Genomic DNA, 20657 nt, shown 5'->3' with positions numbered 1-20657 from the left:
TTGTAAAATGCTCTGCAAGAGTCTGGTAACAGCTGACTGGTGTCTAGGAACCACTGACCCATGTGCTTCACTAACACTTCAATGTTACCACAATGAGTAGAACGTACTTAGTTCAACAAATATTCACTGAGCCTCCACTATATACCCATCACTTGCTAGACACTGCAGATACAATGAAGAAGACATGGTCTTTGCTTAAAGGAACAGTCTAAGAGGAAAAAGAATCAGAAAAAAGGTTTAATATGGTACGTTCCAGATTTGCAGACAAAATGTTAGTAAGGGCACAGAAGATTGGACTAGTTCAACGAGGATTCTAAGACCTCCTCTAAGAGGTGAAACCTGAGATCAGTCTTAGAAAGTTAGTAAAAGTTATCCAAGCAATAACAGGTGACAACAATACTGCAAACAGAAGGAAGAGCAGGAGGTATACAAGAGTAGAAATTGTGGGAGGTATTACAACCTCCCATCACAAATCATAAAGCTTTCTGTGAAGAGTATGTGGTAAGAAACATGGGCCTATACCATGAAGGACATAAAAATGCCATGTTAGAATGCTAAGACTGAATTCTTTGGCAATGGAAAACTATTGATGCAGGGGATTAACAGGACAAAATGTGTACTATGAATAAATTATTGAAGCTCTGGTGTGAAGGATAAAATTAAAGACAGAGATCAGTTAGGCTAAGAGACGACAAAAGCCAAAATTAGGTTTGCAGAAAGAACCAATTGTTAGACTCAAACCAGTGCATCTTTCTGGTTGATTAGATATTAGGTGTTACAGAGGAAAGTGTCAAGGGTGACTCCCAGATTTTCAGCCTATATCCCAGTCTACTTCATTCTAAGAATAATTCATCATCAACTGAAAAGCCTCAGTGTACCATCCTTTGGAGGCCCTGCCAATGTTCTTCAAAGCTATAAAGCTACTGAAACAAACAAACAAAGAGATTAACGAATACTTAATTTTAAAGGAATACCTCTGTTTTCTCATCCCTAGATCCTGCAAATATTGGAGTAGCAGGAAAAAACAAAAAACAAAAACAAGAACCCAAATGCAATACCACCCAATGGTTTAAATCAGATATGTTCTAACTTGTATATGAATTTTAAAACAGAAATAGTGCCTAGGTCACTAAAAAAGTATCATTTATTTATCTTTTAATTTAAAAATCAAAAGACAGATTGGTATCATTAAAATGAACAAAGAGAGAATAAAGTATGCTATTTAATTTACTAAGAGTCATTTTAATAAAGGAATCTCAAATACAAATGGTAAGCTATCTACATAGCTAAAAAGAGAAATATTTAAGACAATGTTAATTTTTTAGTCTTGCCAATGATCAAGTGGTAAAAGAAATGACAAGTGCTCTGTCTCGCAACATGTTCGATATTATTAATTTTATGTACCTTTCTTTCTCTTAATGTTTCAGTTCTATTCAAGACTAAAAACAGAAAATGAATTTCACTAAGTATACAAGAGTAACTTCATTACTTATTTCTAAATTTATTAACATTAGAAACAGAAAAGTACATGAGCCAGCAAAACAAGTAGCAAAATTATCAAATACTCATTTTCGAACTCTATTTTTATTCTCCTCTACTAGAAAATAACAAATTTTTCCTTATCACTAGAAGAAATCTCTCACTCTCCTCTACTAGAGAATAACAAATTTTTCTTTATCGCTAGAAGAGATTTCTCACTCTCCTCTACTAGAGAATAACAAATTTTTCTTTATCACAAGAAGAGATCTCTCACAACAAAATATATTACATAGTGAAAAGTATAGTTTAAAATATGTTCATTCTTCCTGGATGTAAACATACAGAGATGACAGTCTCTAAAAGAGCAAGCATCTATAAGGAAAAGTGAGCAAAGGATAGAAAAATAAAACAACAAATAAGATGAATATATTTTTTAAATACCTGATTGGTAACACTTAGCGCCACATAGTCCTTTCAACTGGGTTGTAGAACACAAAACAGTGATCTTCCAAGAGCTCCTAATCAGATGACAAACCACAAATGCATAACTGGAAGAGTTGCAAGATCACTCCACTCAATTAACATCTACCAGGCGTGGCTTATGGCTGAAGAGAAACTATTACCCATCGTGAGCAACAACCAAACTGAACACGGTGCTGTTACTCGGTCTTAAGGAGAGCATTCATAAAATACTTTCATTAGCAGGAGATTCTGACATACTAATTTGTATATTAAATGGTGAGCTCATAACTCAAAACTCTGATTAAGTAACTAGTGGATATGCTGGTACTTCAACATTTTTTAAGATTGCCATCTGGTAACTATAGTTGACTACAGTGACTAAATGATGTAAATTACTACAGCACAACCTTTAAAAACAAATATAACTCTAATAAACTAGACTCAGTAAATATTTATAATGTTCAACTTATTCCAATGGAATACCACTATTTTTTGCCTTTTCAGGCAACTGTAAATATTTCACCACATATTCTCCTCAAGAAGAATACTCAAGTCAACGTGAAAATGACAGGAAACTATTATTGGACAGAAAACTATAACATCAAGATGTAGATTTTAGAAAATTGTAACAATTAGCCAAAATGATTACCAAGGAATCCATCCAAACATGTATGTCTACGCTTACAGTTTTACATGACTCTTCACCTCAGCCCAAGTGGTCTAGTTCTGTTCAACCATATTCCATCACTTGTTCCTCCTGTCTGAAATGCCCCTACCATTCTGCTTACTCCATCTAAATCTGACTCAGACTTCAAGGCCAATTTGAATCTCACTCTCCATTTGAAATTTTTCATGGCATCTCAGTTCACAATGATTTGTCTTTTTCTTCTAAATTTCATTAAAAGGAAAACTATTAGAATAGCAAGTGGTTTTATATTCTTGGAATAAGAAGGTCTTCACAATGAGGACCCATCGGCCATGTCCGTCCATATAAAAATTAACACATCTGAAGCCCAAAACACATGAGAAGGAAACTTAAAAGACAAAGCATTCCTGGAAAAAGTATTACAACACACGACCAGCAAGAGGCATATAATGTACATATATAAAAAAGCAATTCACAAAGAGAAAAAATTCCAATGGCTAATCATTACTGATTAGGAAATGTGAAATAACAAGGGACATTCTTCATCTATTGTACTGAAAAACTTAGAAAGATGATATCCAATGTTGAGAGTGCACAGAAAAAAAGGACACTCTCATATGTTACTGGTAAGCATATAAACTAATACAATCATCTTGGGAGGGCAATTTGGCATTATGTATCAAAACGTAAAACCCTTTTACCCAGCAGTTTTATTTTAAGTATTACCTATAAAAGTACTTCTGAGACTGTATATATACATACAAGGATGTACAAGGATACAGCACTTTCTATAATCAAAAATATGGCACAATCCAAATGTCCATGTAGAGGAAAGGGAATGATCAAACAAATTCTAATGCACCCATAGTGCAGACTATTTCCAAGCTATTGCAATTTGTTTTAAAGGCAGAAAACAAGGCAGATTTAGATCTGCATATAACTACCCACAACATACTGTTGAATGAATAAAGCAAGTGATGTAGGCAAAATCCATTAGCCACGGAGAGGGAACAGATCTTAACCAGTTTTTTCTGGAGACAGACAGGGATAGGGAAGACTAGTAAGAGGCATGAGGGAAGTCTCTGTGGTGCTAATAAATATGTTTCTACTGATAATAGAGTCTGAGTTACAAAGATCTATGAATCTGTCAAAACTCAGCAAATGTACACTTAAGATTGTTGCATGTCATGGTATATAAATTTACCTTTAAGAAACTGTAAACCAATATTGAGCTCTAGTTAGCAGTATGTATACTGAAGTATGTAGAGTGGAAGTATACTGATGCTGCAATTTACTTTGAAATGAATCCCCAAAATTAATAACAAAGTAGACAGAAAGATAGATGAGTATGTGCTGAAATTTGGTAAAAAGTTAAGAATTTAAGTGACAGGTATTCAGATGTTACACAATCAAATTCTTTCAATATTTCTGTTTGAAATTTTTCAAAATTAAGTATTGGGGGAAGCAAGTTATAAAATAGTTTATATTACATTTTTGTTAGAAAAACATGCAATGTACATGCATAAGTAATTTCTGCAAAAGTGCAGAAAAAAGGCTACAAGAAAGCAGATCAGACAAACTGTTATCAGTGGGCTGAGGGAGAAAGAAGTAGTGAGAAGGAAGGCTTTCAAATATTTGTGTGATCTTCTAAGTTTATCAACAATCATGTACTTCTAAATTCTTTTCAATTAACTGAAAAATAAAGACAGCCTAAGAGACATTAAACTTACAAACAAAATGTTTAATTTAGACCTCCCTGTCACTATATATTATCCTTATAGTAAATGCTTTTAAAATTCATGTTTTTAAAAATGAAGTGCAGAAGGACTCACTGTAAAGCCACATAAGACTTAAGAATCAGAAAGATGTTTACAAAACTCATATTATTTACAGATTATTTTTCTCTATGGAAAAAGTCTTATTTAAGAAAACAGGGTTAGTAAAAATTTAGTATGAAAACTTTTAAATACACATAAAGTAACTACATTTGCTAACTGACAATTAAGTGCTTCTAAGCATAAGACTCCAAGGATACAATGGCACATAATTTAAAAATATATTAACATGTAAAATCAAAAGCAAACTTACCACTTGCAAATTCACTGAGATGTGCTGTAATTTTTCTGGTACCTGCATTTAGAGATTTTCTCTTGATTCATTCTTTTTTTAAATTATATCGCACCAAATGGATCTCTCTTCAGTAACAGTTCTCCATGAAAACCTATTAATGGTTTAACAAATAATGATTTCTCACAAAGATTACAAATTATAAGCAACTAAATATTCTAATTGTGAAAATGCCAATTACAAATGTCTTAAATTTAGAAATAAGAAGAAATAATTCAACTCCATTTGATTCATATGAAGTGCCTTCATATCCCACTTATCTCCTCAGAATATGCATTTGATTACCATTACATATGAGAATCTCTCTTTTAAAATCACCCACTTCCCACAAAATCAAATAAGCATCATATGTCCAGTATCTGGGCTTCATCACACACTTCGCTGACCACAAATCACAAAATAACAACAGATTCTCCTAGAAATATCTAATCACAATTCATAAACAAAGATAAACAGCTTAATATGGAAGTTTTAATTTAAAATGTTTTAACAAAGTAATCCTCCTATAATGAAACCAAGAGAGTCAAACATAAAAGTCAATTTCTACAATTCAAGCTTTAAAAAATAATAATACTGTAAAGTGTTGTATATAACATATACTGACTCATTATTTTATTAATACAATCAACACTTCTTAGCTACTATACATACTATGCTTTCACATGGGATATAGATGAAAAAGAGAGGCTCCATCTTCAATGGAGACTGACTAGCAAATAGACAAGACCAGTAAGACAAGACAGAGGGCAAGGTGGCAAGACTGTATCTCATATGATAGAGATATTGGTTCATGGAATACAAAATGTATTTCTTACAGTAAATAGCCATCAGAAAAGATTCCTAAAGACAATAAAGCCTGTGAATTAGCTAGATGAAGACTGGAGGCTCTTCTGACCAAGAGAACAGAATAAGCAAAAGCATAAAAGTAGGCAGAGAAAAATCTAAGTAAATTGAAATAACAAGAACCACTGCATATAGAAAGGGTAAGATATTCGTCCTTTTGACCACAACCAACTCTAAGTAATATATTTTATAACATTACCAGTAAATACAGATATATATGAATAACTAAAAAAGTTTAATGAAGTGATATTTACCCTTACTATATATGACACACACTGATGTTGCTATGTTTACTTTTTTTTTTTTTTTTTGATTGGGTCTCACTGTGTTGCCCAGGCTGGAGTGCAGTGGTTATCCCAGGTGCAATCACAGCACATTGGGCTCAAGCAATCCTCCTGCCTCAGCCTCCTGGGTAGCTAGCACTACAGTTGAGTACCACTGCAACCTGTTTATTTTACTTTAATAAAAATGTATAATGCTGGTGACAGCCTACTAAATTGATTTCATGACCCATGGGTAGATCCTCAGATTGAAAAACACTGTTAAACCATGCCAATGAGTTTGGATTTCACCTTAACACAGTGGAAAACCACTGAGGGATTTTAGGCAGAAAAATGCCATGATCAAATTTGTATTTTAGAAAGAACAGACACAATCTAAGGGCTGGATTTGGGTGGATTGATAAAGCACTAAGACTGACTACATGCAACTAGGTGGGCTGACTGTTACACTGGTAAGAAATGATAAGGACACATGGGGTAAGCACCCCCAAAATGGTAACTTGTAAGGGGAATGGTGTGTGTGTGTGTGTGTGTGTGTGTGTGTTTTACAGGCTAAGCTTTCAAACACACCAAATATTTTTTTTCCATAGTGTCAAGAGGAAATGCTTATTAGATGAATATATGAAATTTCAAACTTATTAATTACAGCTAAAAATGAATTTAGAAAGCAGTTACAGCTGTATACCTTTAAACATATTTATAAAACTTTTTGACTTCCGATATCATTCTACTCTACTCTGATAACTGGTCAAGTGTGGCAGTTAAACAATTCTTCATAAAAATCAGGCTCTCGTTACCAATTAGGAATTTCATTTTTTAAATATCACATGTTCATTATCAACATATTAAAAAAATAATCTTCTACAGATGTTAAAAGAGAATGTTCAAATTATGATGCAGTCTCTCATTCACTTTCCAAACTTATGTTTCTTTTCAAGCTTCAGTTTGACCATCTGTAAAATGGAGATAAAAATGTCAACTTATACAGTTGCTGTCACACTTAAATGAGAAATTGCCTGGCAAAGCAGCACCACCAAAATGCTAACTTTATAGGGGAGTCAAGGAGAGAGGGGAGGAAGGGAAAGTGAAACATAAGTTTTACTTCCGGTTTTACAAATTCCAGAATGAAACAGTGTTTCTGGGTCCCAATCATTTAAAGTAATGATACAATTTACCAATACCCCAGGGCCTACTCATGCCTGTAATCATAACACTTTGGGGGTTGAGTGGGGATAGGATTGCTTGAGCTAAGGAAATCCAAATCACCCTGGACAACATAGTCAGACTTCGTCTCTAGTTACAAAACAAACAAACAGGCGCTCGGTGCAGTGGCTCATGCCTGTAATCCCAGCACTGCGGGAGGCTGAGGTGGGAGGATCACCTGAGGTCAGGAGTTTGAGACCAGGTGAAACCCCATTTCTACTAAAAATACAAAACAATTAGCCAGGCATGATGGCAGGCGCCTGTAATCCTAGCTACTCCAGAGGCTGAGACAAAAGAATCACTTGAAGCCGTGAGGCAGAGTTTGCAGTGAGCCGAGATTGCACCACTGCACTCCAGCCTGGGCAACAGAGTGAGACTCATCTCAAAACAAAATAAAACAAACAAACAGAAAACCAGTTGGATGTAGTGATACATGCCTGTAGTCCCAGCTACTTGGGAGGCTGAGGTAGGAGGATCACTTAAGCCAGGGAGATGGAGACCAAGGCTGCAGTGAGCTGTGACTGCACTACACTCTAGCCTGGGCAACAGAGATCCTATCTCAAACAAACAAACAAAAAGCACAAGAACAACAAAAAATGACCCAGTTATCTACTTTTCTAAAGTTAAAGTCTGGTAACAGTTTAAAAAAAAATTCAACTATTTCTGTCCCGCAGCTAATATCATATTACCATAGGGAAGCTGTATTTCTACATCTTGGCTGAGGGGCTACCTTAAGCAGAAAACCAAAAACAGAGACTTGATCTAAAATAAAATGACTGAACTACAGCCCCTAAACTAAATCACTTTCAACTAAAAGCAAAGGAAAAAAGTGTGAAAGAAAATCAGTACTTGATTTCAGAAGCTAATGAAGAATGTATAATGCAAGCAGAAAATTCTGAACCAACTGCTGAGTTTTTCAGGAAGACTTAGTAAAAATGTGGATGGACAAAATGTCAAAGCATAACATACTTGCACCATCAATGGTTTCAAGAATCTACTCTGTAAACTAAGTCTTTAAATTACATTGTGGGCAAAACTGAGCATAAGCTGTTGCTCTTCTCATAAATTTGTTTTTGTGTGTACTGTTCTCATGAGTGAAAAATAAATGTATATGTCTATATTAGTAGTACTACACTGCAGTATTATTAGTAATACTGTTAACACTATCCTACATTAGCAGTACTAATGCTACTAGTACTGCTAATACAGGCATCTACATTTATTTTTCCCTACTTGCATTAACTTGTTTTAACTTTAGAGAAAGTAGATAACTGGGGCACCACGGTTTTGTTCTGTGTATGTTTGTCTGAAACAGGGTCTCACTATGTTGTCCAGGCTAGAGTGCAGTGCTGCAATCACAACTCACTGCAGCCTCAGTCTCCATTCTCCCTGTCTCGAGCTCACATCATCAGAATCTTCTAAGAAAAAGTAGAAATAACTTGGGAGATGTGGGACAATATGAATTAAAGACCACCAAATACTATTTCAGTCAGTACCCAATGTCTCTGTGGGAATTTTCATTTAGGGAGGTAAGAGTTGGAAAAGGGACTAAAAGGGCAAAATTAAAAGCAGGATAGGGACAGGCAGCAACAGGTAACTTTTGTTCCAAAATCAGCACAAGGGAAAACCTTCAGATACAGTAAAAGCCAGAAATGAAGAGGCCAGGTTTTTCCTGGATATGAATCGAGTAAGTTCTTCCAAGACGGAAGGGAAGCCTGCTACTAACCTTCTAGTACCCACTGCACCAAGAGAGATTGGTGGGGGGGAGGGTGGAATAGGAGACTAAATTAGATTTCCTTCACACCAGGCTTTACCAAAGCAGATATGACTTAAGAACACTAACACCACAAGAAAAATCTCTCCTCACCTGCTTGCTGAAGCTGAAAATCCTGCAGTAAGTGAAAAGTTCTTCATTCTGTAATTACAGATAAAAGGCTTAAAATCAGAAGCCTGGTTGACATCACACTTGAGCATTTTACATTAGAATTAAAATGAAATTCATCAGTAAATGGAAAAATACCAATTTTACCCAACCTGCCCTTTTGTAGAACGAGCAACAGATAGGTAAAGAGAGTCTCTGAAATGGGGAAGAAGGTTAATCTACTGTGAGAAAAATAGCACAGAGGAAAAAGAGGCCCGAAAGGCAGAAGACAAACTTCAAAATGTCACAACTTTGCCCAGGATAGATCTATAAAGTAAAACAAATACAAAAACTACCATCATACTAAGGTATTTTTGTTCAGGGAGGGAGCTATCAATGACCACAGCAATGATTCACATGCCTATGAAAATATGCTTTTTAAACTAGTCTGACTCAATTTATCAAGAATTCTTAAACAAATCACTATTTCAACAATAAAAACAACTGTTTTTCAATTTATTCTTGTCTTTCACCTATAGTTTTCACTTTACTAAGTTATTTAAGCACTCATTATTCTACTAGATGCTAAATGGCCTATTATATCTAGTGCACCTGAAAAGTTGAATCTGAGCCCTAATGTTTTACTTAAACGACATAAAATGTTACATTCCTTAATATAAAAGTAAAACCAAATTTAGGGAACAACCTCTTGGCAATTAAAACAGCCTCTTCTCTGCCTTACCTACTTTGCTGGATAGTTTTGACAGTGCCACTCTGTTGCCTTCTATGCTGAAAAAAAGTTTTCATTGACTCACATTCAATTACAATTCCAAAAAAAAAAAGCTCCATGGAGACATTACTAAACTTCTCAAGCAGTTTCTTCACTAAATCACAGCATTATTTTATTCATGCGCTTTTCCACAAGTTCTGAATCGGTCATTACGAATTAAAGACATGAGGCAGTAGGCAAATAAGCAAAAATGTTATGATTCATTAATTAATTCTTGTCTCAGAACTACCTGTTAAGCTGATGATTATGTGTATGCATTTTTAAATGCTTAGATTTCTCTTATTAAACAAAGCACCGCATAGGCAAAAGTGACACAGTCCTCATCATTTTCTTTAAATGATGCTCTATTCCAACTACAGCTTCTCAAGTATGCTAACAGAAATCTCAACAGTGTGAAAGGATCTAATATAATTGTTTCCATCGAAAATGATGAATTCTGGAACAGTACCACACCAAAACAACTATGGAATTATAGATTTTTAACATATATATATATATATATATATATATATTTTTTTTTTTTTTTTCGAGACAGAGTCTTGCTCTGTCGCCAGGCTGGGGTGCAGTGGCGACAGTGCAGTGGCGACAGTGCGGTGGCGCGATCTTGGCTCACTGCAACCTCCGCCTCATGGGTTCAAATGATTCTCCTGCTTCCGCCTCCCGAGTAGCTGGGACTACAGGCGCGCACCATGAGGCTCAGCTAATTTTTGTATTTTTAGTAGAGACGAGGTTTCACCATGTTGGCCAGGATGGTCTCGATCTCCTGACCTCGTGATCTGCCCGCCTCACCTCCCAAAGTGCAGGGATTACAGGCGTAAGCCACCGCGCCCAGTCTTAACTTATATTTTGATATAATTTTACAAACACTTCATAAATGTTTTTAATGTACCTTCAACACGTTAAAGGGTTGTATATTATTCAGAAACAGAATATTTTCCAAGTAAGCATGGAAAAGCTAAAATAAGCCTTAAAGAATTTCGTCTGACTCCCTGATGGTACAGAGAAAATAACATGGGTCACTGCCCTACCCACGACCACACAACTGGATAGTGACAGAAAAGGGACTAGAATCTAGTTTTTCTTTCCACAACACCAAATCTCATTTGGCTGTTTCTTTCCAATCGATTTCTCACCTCAATTCTTCAAATATCTTTTTGCCTTTTTAAGAGATGGCACAACTAAGGAAAAATAGAGCATCTCTTAGAATTTTATCTTTAAGTAAAATCTGACGAGTTGGAAGAAATTTAATATTACACCAAAAGCTTTTTAATCCAGGAATGGCGCATACTAAACAGTCATCAAACGGTGTTATTATTTTTACCACAAGGAAAGCAGTGAATTTTTTAAAGTGCATATATTAGCATAGTAGGCTGAGGACCTATTTAACACATCTTTTTAACTTGCACTTAATTATCCTTAGTCGCCTTTATTTTAGACTGTAACTTTACATTATAATTTATAACCTGCCCACAATGACCTTGATTTTTTTTTCTCTTGTACTTTTAGGGACTGCTATATTACAGTATTTCAAAGTAACAATTGGTCATGTCCTCTCAGCCCTGGTGATACAGACATCCTGCCTGAGTCTCAAGGGATCTTAAATATGTGACCCACATAGAGCTTGAAAAAGACCATAACTTCAAATGGTCTCTGCAATTAAAATCCAGCGATCTATTACAGTGAATAATAGTGAATAATAACAAGTGCAAACTGCTGCTATCCATAAGACATTTTCCTGTAAACCTCTTTGGATCGAGATGAGAGGAGTGAGAAGGTCAATAAAGGAGCAAACTGTCCTCCTGCTAGTCTGCAGCTTCACACCAGAGGTCTGGAATGAATGAAAAGCTCTGGAATAACACAAGAGAACCCAGGATCCCAGTGCAGGTCTCCAGGCGGCGGTGCGGAGAGAGAAACTGTAGTTTACAGGCGAGTCATTCAGGATACAGATTTTTTTAAAAATCATAACTAGCCAACATCGTCTCGTCTCGACTCGAGCAGGAGCTACCCACCCCCAGTTGAGGGAGGGGCACTTAGCAGGTGGCTCCAGCTCTAGTAGAAGACGCTCTGAGAAAGGCCAGGCCCGGGGTGGGGAGGCACCAAGACAGGTTCCAAGCAGGGCAGGTGCGTGGGGCGTGCAGGGACAGGTGAGGACGGCCCGGCACGGAGGAGCGGCGGGCTGGCCCGGCGGGGCGGGGCGGAGCGGAGAGGAGCGGGGGCCGCGGGTGGGGGCGGCCGTTTCGCCCCCGCGCCCGCACACTCACCGTAGCCGCTGGCTCGCCTCTCGCCGCCGCCGCTCTCGCGACCGCCAGCAGCTCTTTCCCCTCCTCCTGCGGCGCCACCTCCGCCTCCTCCGGCGCCGCCGCCCAGGCCGGGCCGCGCTCCCCTTCCGCTTCCGGGAGCCTGAGCGCCTGGACCGGCCGAGTGGGTGTCCGCATGCCCGCGCGCCCGCGCGGGGAGGGACCGTCTGCTGCCGTCGCCGTCTCCCTGCGCTCCCCGGAGCCGCGATGGCAGCCGCTGAGGGCCGAAACTCCTGCAATCGCGCCGCGGCCCCGAGCCGCGGGCCCCGTCGGACCGCACTGGCCTGAGCGCTCGCACCTGGTGTGCAAGGGCGCCTGTGCCCCTCCCCAGCGCTGTTCGAGCCGTCCTTCTCTTTGTCCCCATATCCTCACGGCTCCCCTCTCCCGAGAGACAGGATGGGGGCCTTAGCTGAAAAGACTGCAAGTATCCTTCCTTCAGGGAATGTGGCCGGCAGGCCTCTCTCCCCGCTGGCGTTCTGGATGTCCCATGGTACCTTGCTTCAAAGCGCGCTCTGCAGCATCAGCATCCTCTGGGAACTCACAGTCTTAGAAATGCACAGTCTCAGGCCTGCGGAATCAGTAGCTGCACTTCAGCAAGGTCACCAGGTGACTCCTGGGGTGCACCGTAAAGATGGAAAAGCACGGCACTGTAGTGCATGGTCTCGTCCACTTCAGACCCTCTATGGGGTTACCTCACAGCCCAGGATTTTTCCTGTTCCTGTCCTCAACCTAAATTCACACCCAAACAATCTTTTCTTGTATTCTGGGAGACCTCCAAAAGTTTCCCATCCCTGCAAAACCGTCAACTTTTGGACTCAGCGATGCAAGTAATCCACCTCGCAGTCTAACCTGGTATCTTCACCACCAGAGATCTACTAACTTTCCCACCTCACCCCAGCTGAACAGTGTTTGAGGAAGGTTAAACCGTTTGCAGTAATGTGGAGCTAGATCTTTGTGCCCACGTGCCACAGGAGCAGGCAGTGTGTTGGTGGAAGAAATATTACCTGTTGTATAAAATCTGTACTCCTTATAAGATGTGATTAAAAGTCCTCCACAGACACATCCCTACCTACCTGTCCAGTCTTAGCTCCAACTAATTTGGTTGATTTCCCCATCCTAGAATGCCCTGCTCTCTGATGATCTTACCCCTATCCAGATTTGAGAGTGGAAATCTTGCCAACCCAGAGTTCTCTCACCTCTGTGCTTAAATAGCACACATCGTTGCTTGTTTGGGACCTTATATTATCTTGTATTGCTAGGGATTTTTAAACATGTTATGGCTGGTTTCTCAACTAATTACAAACACCTTGTGACCTTAAAGAGTTTGGTTAGTGGTTATCAAAGTGGGATCCCTAGACCAGCAGCATCAGCATCACCTGGCAACTTATGAGAAATCCATATTCTCTGGTCCCGCCCCAGATCTACGGTAGTAGAAACTGTTTAGGTGTAGCCCAGCAATCCGTGATCTAACAAGCCTTTTAGGTGATCCTAATACACACTCAAGTTTTAGAATTACTGACCCATATTACTAAATATCCCCGAAAGAACCCAGCAGTAGGAATTGATTTACCTATAAACAGGTTTTATTGCCTTTCGGGTTAATAAATACACCCCCGCATTTATGCGTAGCTAGGTTGAAAGACTAGTTACAATTGCTTTTCGTAGAATTACCTTTATTTTTCATAAATCATTTGAAATAGAAGTTTTGTAACTTTGTTTGAAAAGAAGGAAATATTGCATATAAAGAATCACTCTGAAGGAAGAGGAAATGTGGAATCCCCCCACCTGAATTCACCTTCCCGATTGCATATTAAATGTGGAATCTGCCCCCGCCACCCAAATCCAACTACTTGAGTTGCATATTATTTTTCTTTCTCTTCAGATAGCCCTGTGAGAGGGAATAATTTGTGACAAGTGATCTCAAAAGTGCCAGAATAAGAATTAGTTGACAGGTCCATGAAGGCACATGACAATTGGAGGTGTATGGATTTTTCAATCCCTTTTTAAAATAAGTTAACCTGTATTTTATCAGCCAAATCAACTCCACAGAGAATTTTCAAGGAAGGGAATAGAAGGATAGAAGAGGCAGGAGAAAACATCCTCGAAAAGATGAACCTTTTTAGCCTGGGCATTTCAGAAGTATAATCAAAGACCTGCCTATCCTTTACATTGAAGATCAAGTCATCTAGTTCTATCATTCATGCTAAGCATTGGTTATATTGTATTGCAACCCATATATTCAGACACCTGGGTAACAATAAGGGAGTGAAGGAGATGTGGCATCAGGTAATCTTTTGAAGAGATTTTCTCTTTACTGGGCATATTATGAAAAGACAGTATAGATCGTGCCACATTTTTTCCATCCAGAATTCTAATCTACTTCATGGGGCCTGTGACAAACCGAATGTGATTATTCAAATATTTATCTGGAAGTAGAAAAAGTAGACAAGGACAAGTAGGATTGCTGCCACTGCCAACCAAGCTTCTAACAAAGGCACAGTCAGGGCATTTATGAAGGTAAACACAGCCAACTCCTGTGCTTCTGTGCTGTGGCTAGGGAGGATCTGGATTTTAGTGCAATTTCCAAAAGTCAGTGCAGTCCAGAGTTTAATCAGTACTGGCTAATAGCCCTTGGCAGCTTTGGATGGATGGCGTCCTCCACCTGCCCAGCTGGGTACCATGCCTTAAGCACCCACATTTGACGCACACTCATGATTTCTTGGTTGCCTATAGTTGTCTCTCCCATCTGTTTGAGTGGCAGAGTGCCTGTGCCACAACAATCTAATATTCTAAAAGTTGTTCTTAACCTCTTTTGGGTTACACATCTCTTTAAGCATCTGATGAAAGTTGTGGAGCACAGCAAAGTGCACACACACAATTGTGGACTGCAGCAAAGTATACACACACACACACATATATATATGAACATACATATTTATATATGTGACGTTTCACAAGTTGCCCCATCTTCCTGTTTTCGAAGGATCACAGTGAAGCCAGGAACTTCAGGCTAAGAAATATTCCTAGGATGTAGAGAGTAGGTAAAATAAACATTTTTCCCCAAATATCAAGGAAAACTAAAAGAAAAAAAAAAACCACTGTGTACTTAAGAGAAAAATGCAGTAGCAATGCTAAACAGAGTTACAAGCAATGTTCTGTGGAAATACTAATAAAGAAACTACTAGTTTCAACAGGATGGTTCAAGGATGGCTTCTTGGAGAATGGTTCTTGTATAAGGCAAGTGAGAATAGGATTTTAATTGATGGAAAGGAGGGAAAGAAATTTCAGGAGGATGGAAAGTATGAGCAAAAACATAGAGAAATGAAAGTGCAAGAATCCCTCTGGTGTGGCTCAAAGGTAGGATACCTGGAAAGAGAGAGGGCCGGAAAGGTAGAACAGATTCCAAGTATGGTAAGCCTCAAAAACAATGCTATTCCCAGTGAAGAGCCCTTAGACTTTTGGTGAAAGGTGATGGCCCACTCCTAGCTGGAAAAGACTATATTAGTGAGGACAGTGGCATTATCAAAAGGTAGAGTAGCAGGGCATCTGGAAAGGTTGTAAGTATTCTACATTGGAACCTGTTAGTGAGCCACATTGCTTTAAAGACCTCAACTTTGGATTGTTTGATGTTGGCTCTAGAAGTTTCTATTAAATCGTAACGAACCTGAGATTTTTACACTCAGCTAAGTGCTAGTAGGGAAATGCATCCCAGTGAATCTTCTGATGAGTTATGAGTCCAGGATGCTGAAAGAGTTAAAATCTGTTTTGGATTAAAAGAGTGAGAATCAATTTGGACTGAAAAGAGAAAAGAAGCCCTGCCACTAATCAGACAGGGAGTACAGACACAGATAAAGCCAGCTGCAAAATTAACAGGAAACACTTTCTGCCAAAGTCATACAGCAGTTATAAAATGCCGTAATAACCCCCTCTTTGGGTGATTGCTGACTTCTTACCAATGATGCCCTAGACTGCTGGCTATTTTCGTTTATTGCTAGAGATGCCCAATTGCTCAGCCATCATCCCCTCATGACAGCATCCAATCTTAGTTAAATCTCTCTTTTCCTAATCCCACCTCAAACAACCAATCCAAAATGGATTCCTTCTTCCCTTAGACGCTCTTCAAAATTCTTCAGTGGAAGTTCAATTTACAAAAGACACCTCCTTCCTCCCTCTTGCCTAGGAGTGACATCTCTTCCTGTAAGGCAATAAATCTGAGTTTGTTAGGCTACAGGCATAATCCTCTAGGTTTTAACACCCATTTGATGATGAAAGTTTTCCACTGTCAGGACTCAAAGTCAAGAAAGACTCTCCCTTTCTGTGTTAATAGCACAAAAAAGTAGCTGCCATTTCAAGTAATGAGAATCATAAGTTCACACAGGGACTTTTCCAATAGGGGAGGAGGCAATAATGCTTTGAGTGGGTCACTCTTATCCCTCATCCTTTGAAGAAATGTGGATTGATGTAGAAAGCAGGGGAAGCTGGTTCTTTCTAAAAAAATTTCTGAGTAGAATGTATTTACAACAGCTTAATTTAAGTAAATAGAACTAACAGTCTCAAGACAATAAGGAAGTAAAATGGGTCTAGAAAAATGATTTTAAAAGTCCTTCCCTATCAAAATGTAAATAACGTATTTAAAGTAGGACAATGTTGATGATGCCAACCTCTTTGCATGAAAGACACAGATTGAGATTTTTGTTGAGAAAGTTTATTATAGAAAAAATAGGAAAAAGGAAACAAATGTTCTTGCAACAGATAAATAAAGTGGGCCTCTACAGCTGACCTAGGGAAGCAAGTTTAAGGTTGCAATATGGCTTCAGGGAATCTCTGCCAGCGGGAATAATCAAGAACATAAGTGTGTATTCCTACAGCACTGAGTTCAGGTTGTCATTATTTTTCACCTGTACTACAGCAGTAGTCTTCCTATCTCCAATCTTGTCCCCACCCCATCCATTTTGCACAATATCACTCACGAAGTCTTCAACAAAAACATACTATCATGTTTATCACTCTGCCTATGTAAATAACATTTTATTGTTGCATGGCCATGTCCATTCATTACATATTGTCTATGACTACTTGGCAATCCATTGACAGAACTAAATCATTCCACAAAGACTAGAGCACAAAGCTAAAACTATGTGTGGCTGGGTGTGGTGGCTCATGCCTGTAATCCGAGCACTTTGGGAGGCCAAGGCAGGAGTTTGAGACCAGCCTAGCCAACATGCCGAAACCCTCTCTCTACAAAAAATGCATAAGTTGGCCAGGCGTGGTGGCACATGCCTGTAGTCCCAGCTACTCGGGAAGCTGAGGCAGGAGAATCACTTGAACCTGGTAGGTGGAGACTGCAGTAAGCTGAGATCATGTCACTGCTCTCCAGCCTGGGCAACAGAGTGAGATTCCATCTCAAGAATAAAAAAATAACAACAAAACTAAATCTGATCCTTTAAAGAATGCATCTAAAAGAGCCCTGGACCCCTAATTTGTGATTTTTCCCTCCAGATCAAGGGTTACAAAACAGGCATCCTTCAGAATATATTTTGTTTGACAGGCAGAATGGCTTGTACTCTTTTAAAATGGAAAGCCTTCAGGAAGTACTTACTGGCTATCAATGACCCTACCAGCTTCCCACATTGTTACCTGCTGGGTTTGTGAAAAGAGTGACACCCCATTTTTCATATTATAAACCCAGTATTTACTTATAAATTTAGTTGTAGTCATGGAGCAAACATTTTAATATTATAAATGATGCTAAATCTTCCTAGTTATGTCTCTAATTTGGGAAAAATACATCAAACAAAAAAGTCTCATTTTCATAATACTTTCTTACATAAATTATGAAAGACATTTGTATATATATATCCTCTTAAAAAGAATGCTGTTGTGAGTAACCTGCAATCTGAGCTAAATAAACTATTCATATAGAAACCTGCTATATACAAGTCTTAGCTTCCAAACGGTGGCCTTCAGCTTTATTCATATATGTAACATGAAAATTCTCAACTATTTGAATTAAAGGGAAGGTGACATTAATAAGGCTAACAAAATAACAAGTAGCAAATGTTTTCTTCGAATCCTAAAGAATGAAGCAAAAAGGGAGATATCTTGTAAGACAGATTAAAAAAGAGGAAGAATTTCAAGTAAATGTGGCCTTGGACCTTGTACACTGCTACTCCCTAAAATTGCACAAGGTAAAGGCCACAAAATGCTTGTTCCTTCAAGGAAAGCAAAGTAGAAAACATAAAAGGAAATATAAAAATGTGCAGTTATGAGAGAAATTAAGACATGATGATACTAACTCCAGTTAAAAAACACCAAAAAAGCACTTTGGTGCTTAAAAAACACCAAAGAATAATAAATGAATTAAAAAGACAGTAATCTATTAGGTCTTTTTAAAGTTATACACAAATAAAAAACTAATCTCTAATTCTTTAGAGGTTTAAATTTGACAGAGAATATTTACCTTTGAATTTGTCTCGCTTTAAACAACTGAATCCCATCTAAATAAATATTTTAAAATTCTTAATTATGAAGGCAAGGTTTTTAGCTATGCTTTGATAGGGCTATATATATTAATAGTAAAGGTTTACTGCATTAATCTCATCAATATCATGGTTACTGCAATCTAGTTCATTTTATAAGCGTTAATCAATTTGGCCTTCACCATACTACATTATTGCAATGCCAACAATATTGGGTAAACTTTTCAAGACAATTGCATTGAAATGGTTATTTTGAAAGTTTTTAGTAACAGGAGGAAAGGGGAGAATTAAACACATTGAAAATTTGTTCCAACACAAAACAGAATGTCCAGGATCCTATATAAATGAAAGTATCAGCAAATAGGGTACTATCTTGGTCTATGAATGATATTCTCTACAATGGACTTACAAGTTTTTTAAATTCCACTAAGAAGACACTGGCTAAAGTTTATCTCTGGCATATTTCTAAAAGCACCTGTTAGTAGCTTTGCTATAAAACTGATTTAAGGTAGATATTTTTTTCAGTAGCATTTAGAACAACCCAACACTTGACAGAAATAGTTCAGCACAGCGTATTAAAACATAATTGTACAACGTTGTATAAATTAGCTGCAATTTTCAGTAGCTATGTAACAGAATTATAATGTTCTCCTAAGCCATATACATGTCTCATATATACAAGTCAGAGTGTTTTTTTTTTAATATTCTTCTCCAACTATAATGGGAGGAGAATCTGCCTGTATTATGTCTATTGGTGTTTGAAAAACGTGAAACAGAGCTCTTAGCTCAAGCTGACCTCCCCATGCAGCTGTGTTTACAATATCGTCACGGTACTTCTGAAACTATTCTGGAGTATACATATGTCCTGTATTAGGGTTTGTTAAAAATGGCAGAAAGTCTTCCACATGGCTTTACATATACTCAGCAGTCTGACTTCTTAAGGCAACCACAGTCAGAGCACAATCCTTTCAACTGATTTCCAATGGCTCTATACATACAGTGGCCATCAGATGGAATCTGTTTAATTTCTAACTGTCTAGCTGCCAATATTTGAGCAAGTTTTTCACTTTCCATATGTCTGGCTCCTGATAAGTTTCAATTTCAGTTTCAGCTACCTTTTTCCAATGCAGCTTTTTTCCCCCGTCTCTTTTGTGCTTTTGATATCCAAGGTGGCTGATTCTCAAGTACAAATTTGAAATGTTAAGAGCAACAGAATCTATCTTATTCTCCTTAGTAGTCAGCTTTGATTGCTCCAGTTCCTCTCTATGTTTCTGTTCCATTTCTTTTTCCAACTTAGCCACACCTTCAGTGAGTTGCTTCCTCTTCTTGTCATTCTTGGGAACCGCATTCTTCATACTGTGAACTTTGGCTTGCAACTCCTTCTCTTTGTGATGCCTTCTTACCAGCTGCTCTTCCTCATCAAGCTCTTCAGTCAAGACTGCCTCCGTAATGACCAAGTAGCCTAGCACACACGCTGGAAGAAACTGCACCATCTGCTCCCTTCCCACTTTTTGCTGTTTGGGAAGATCCTGGAGATAAAACTCTACAAAACCACATAGGCAAATAATAAAATGGGGACAACCTCAGATTTAGAAAACCGTTTACCCAGAAATCATACCCAGGCCTGGATTTGTGAAAGCCAGCATTCTGAGAGAGTCTTTCCTGAAACTATTTGATCACAGTTGTACTGTCATTTATTAATTACCACGGGAACCACCAGCTGTCATCATGAAATCTTTTATAGGCACACTGTAAATATTAAAAGAGCATATTAAAATTATACCTTATGCAGCAGCAGCTGATGCTATGTTATGAAGACAATATTAGAGAGCATGCAGAATTATCACACTACAACTCCCATGATTTCTATTCCTTACAGCTGCCCTGAAGCATGAAGCTGGGCCACAATTTTAACTCTTTAATCACAGAGGGGAGTAATTTGATTGATCATTTACACTGAAGCAAACTTTATTACTTAAACCAGGTTATGTAGTTAATTATAGAGATGCCTTTTTGTACATTTGCCAGTTAACTTTTTATTATAAAAATGAGGGCAGGAGGATTTTCTTTGAAGTTTCCTAGGGCAAGAAAAAGTGTTTCCCTTGTCTTATAGTTGAAATCAGTGTGTAGGAGTGGCTCCTAGGACCCACATAACATATCTGGCTTAGTTTAGACTGTGTGTCAAGTGC

The 20657-nt window shown here is 38.2% G+C and overlaps 1 protein-coding gene and 1 pseudogene across 6 annotated transcripts in view; both read right to left on the bottom strand.

Annotated features, from left to right (window-relative positions):
* The window catches only part of ZDHHC21 (zinc finger DHHC-type palmitoyltransferase 21), a 73641-nt gene extending 61554 nt beyond the window's left edge, over positions 1-12087 (bottom strand). For 3 of the 6 annotated variants that reach the window (XR_004275756.1, XM_032300173.1, XM_032300178.1), the window contains exons 1-4: positions 11954-12087; positions 8909-8956; positions 4676-4808; positions 1921-1997 (exon numbers count right to left, since the gene is read on the bottom strand). The gene's annotated coding sequence lies outside the window, so the exon portion shown is untranslated. Of the gene's footprint in view, positions 1-1920; positions 2028-4675; positions 4809-8908; positions 8957-11953 lie in introns of all 6 variants that reach the window. The other 3 variants (XM_032300175.1, XM_032300177.1, XM_032300176.1) reach the window with 3 other exon arrangements.
* Positions 12088-18748: 6661 nt separating this feature from the next.
* On the bottom strand, positions 18749-20088 carry LOC116565954 (annotated as a pseudogene).
* Positions 20089-20657: the final 569 nt, after the last annotated feature.

This window comes from Sapajus apella, unplaced genomic scaffold (genome assembly GCF_009761245.1).
Source record: "Sapajus apella isolate SASKATOON/1434 unplaced genomic scaffold, GSC_monkey_1.0 scaffold42, whole genome shotgun sequence".
NCBI lineage: Eukaryota > Metazoa > Chordata > Mammalia > Primates > Cebidae > Sapajus > Sapajus apella.
The sequence above is the reverse complement of the archived record's forward strand: the minus strand, read 5'-3'. Positions and strand labels throughout refer to the sequence as shown.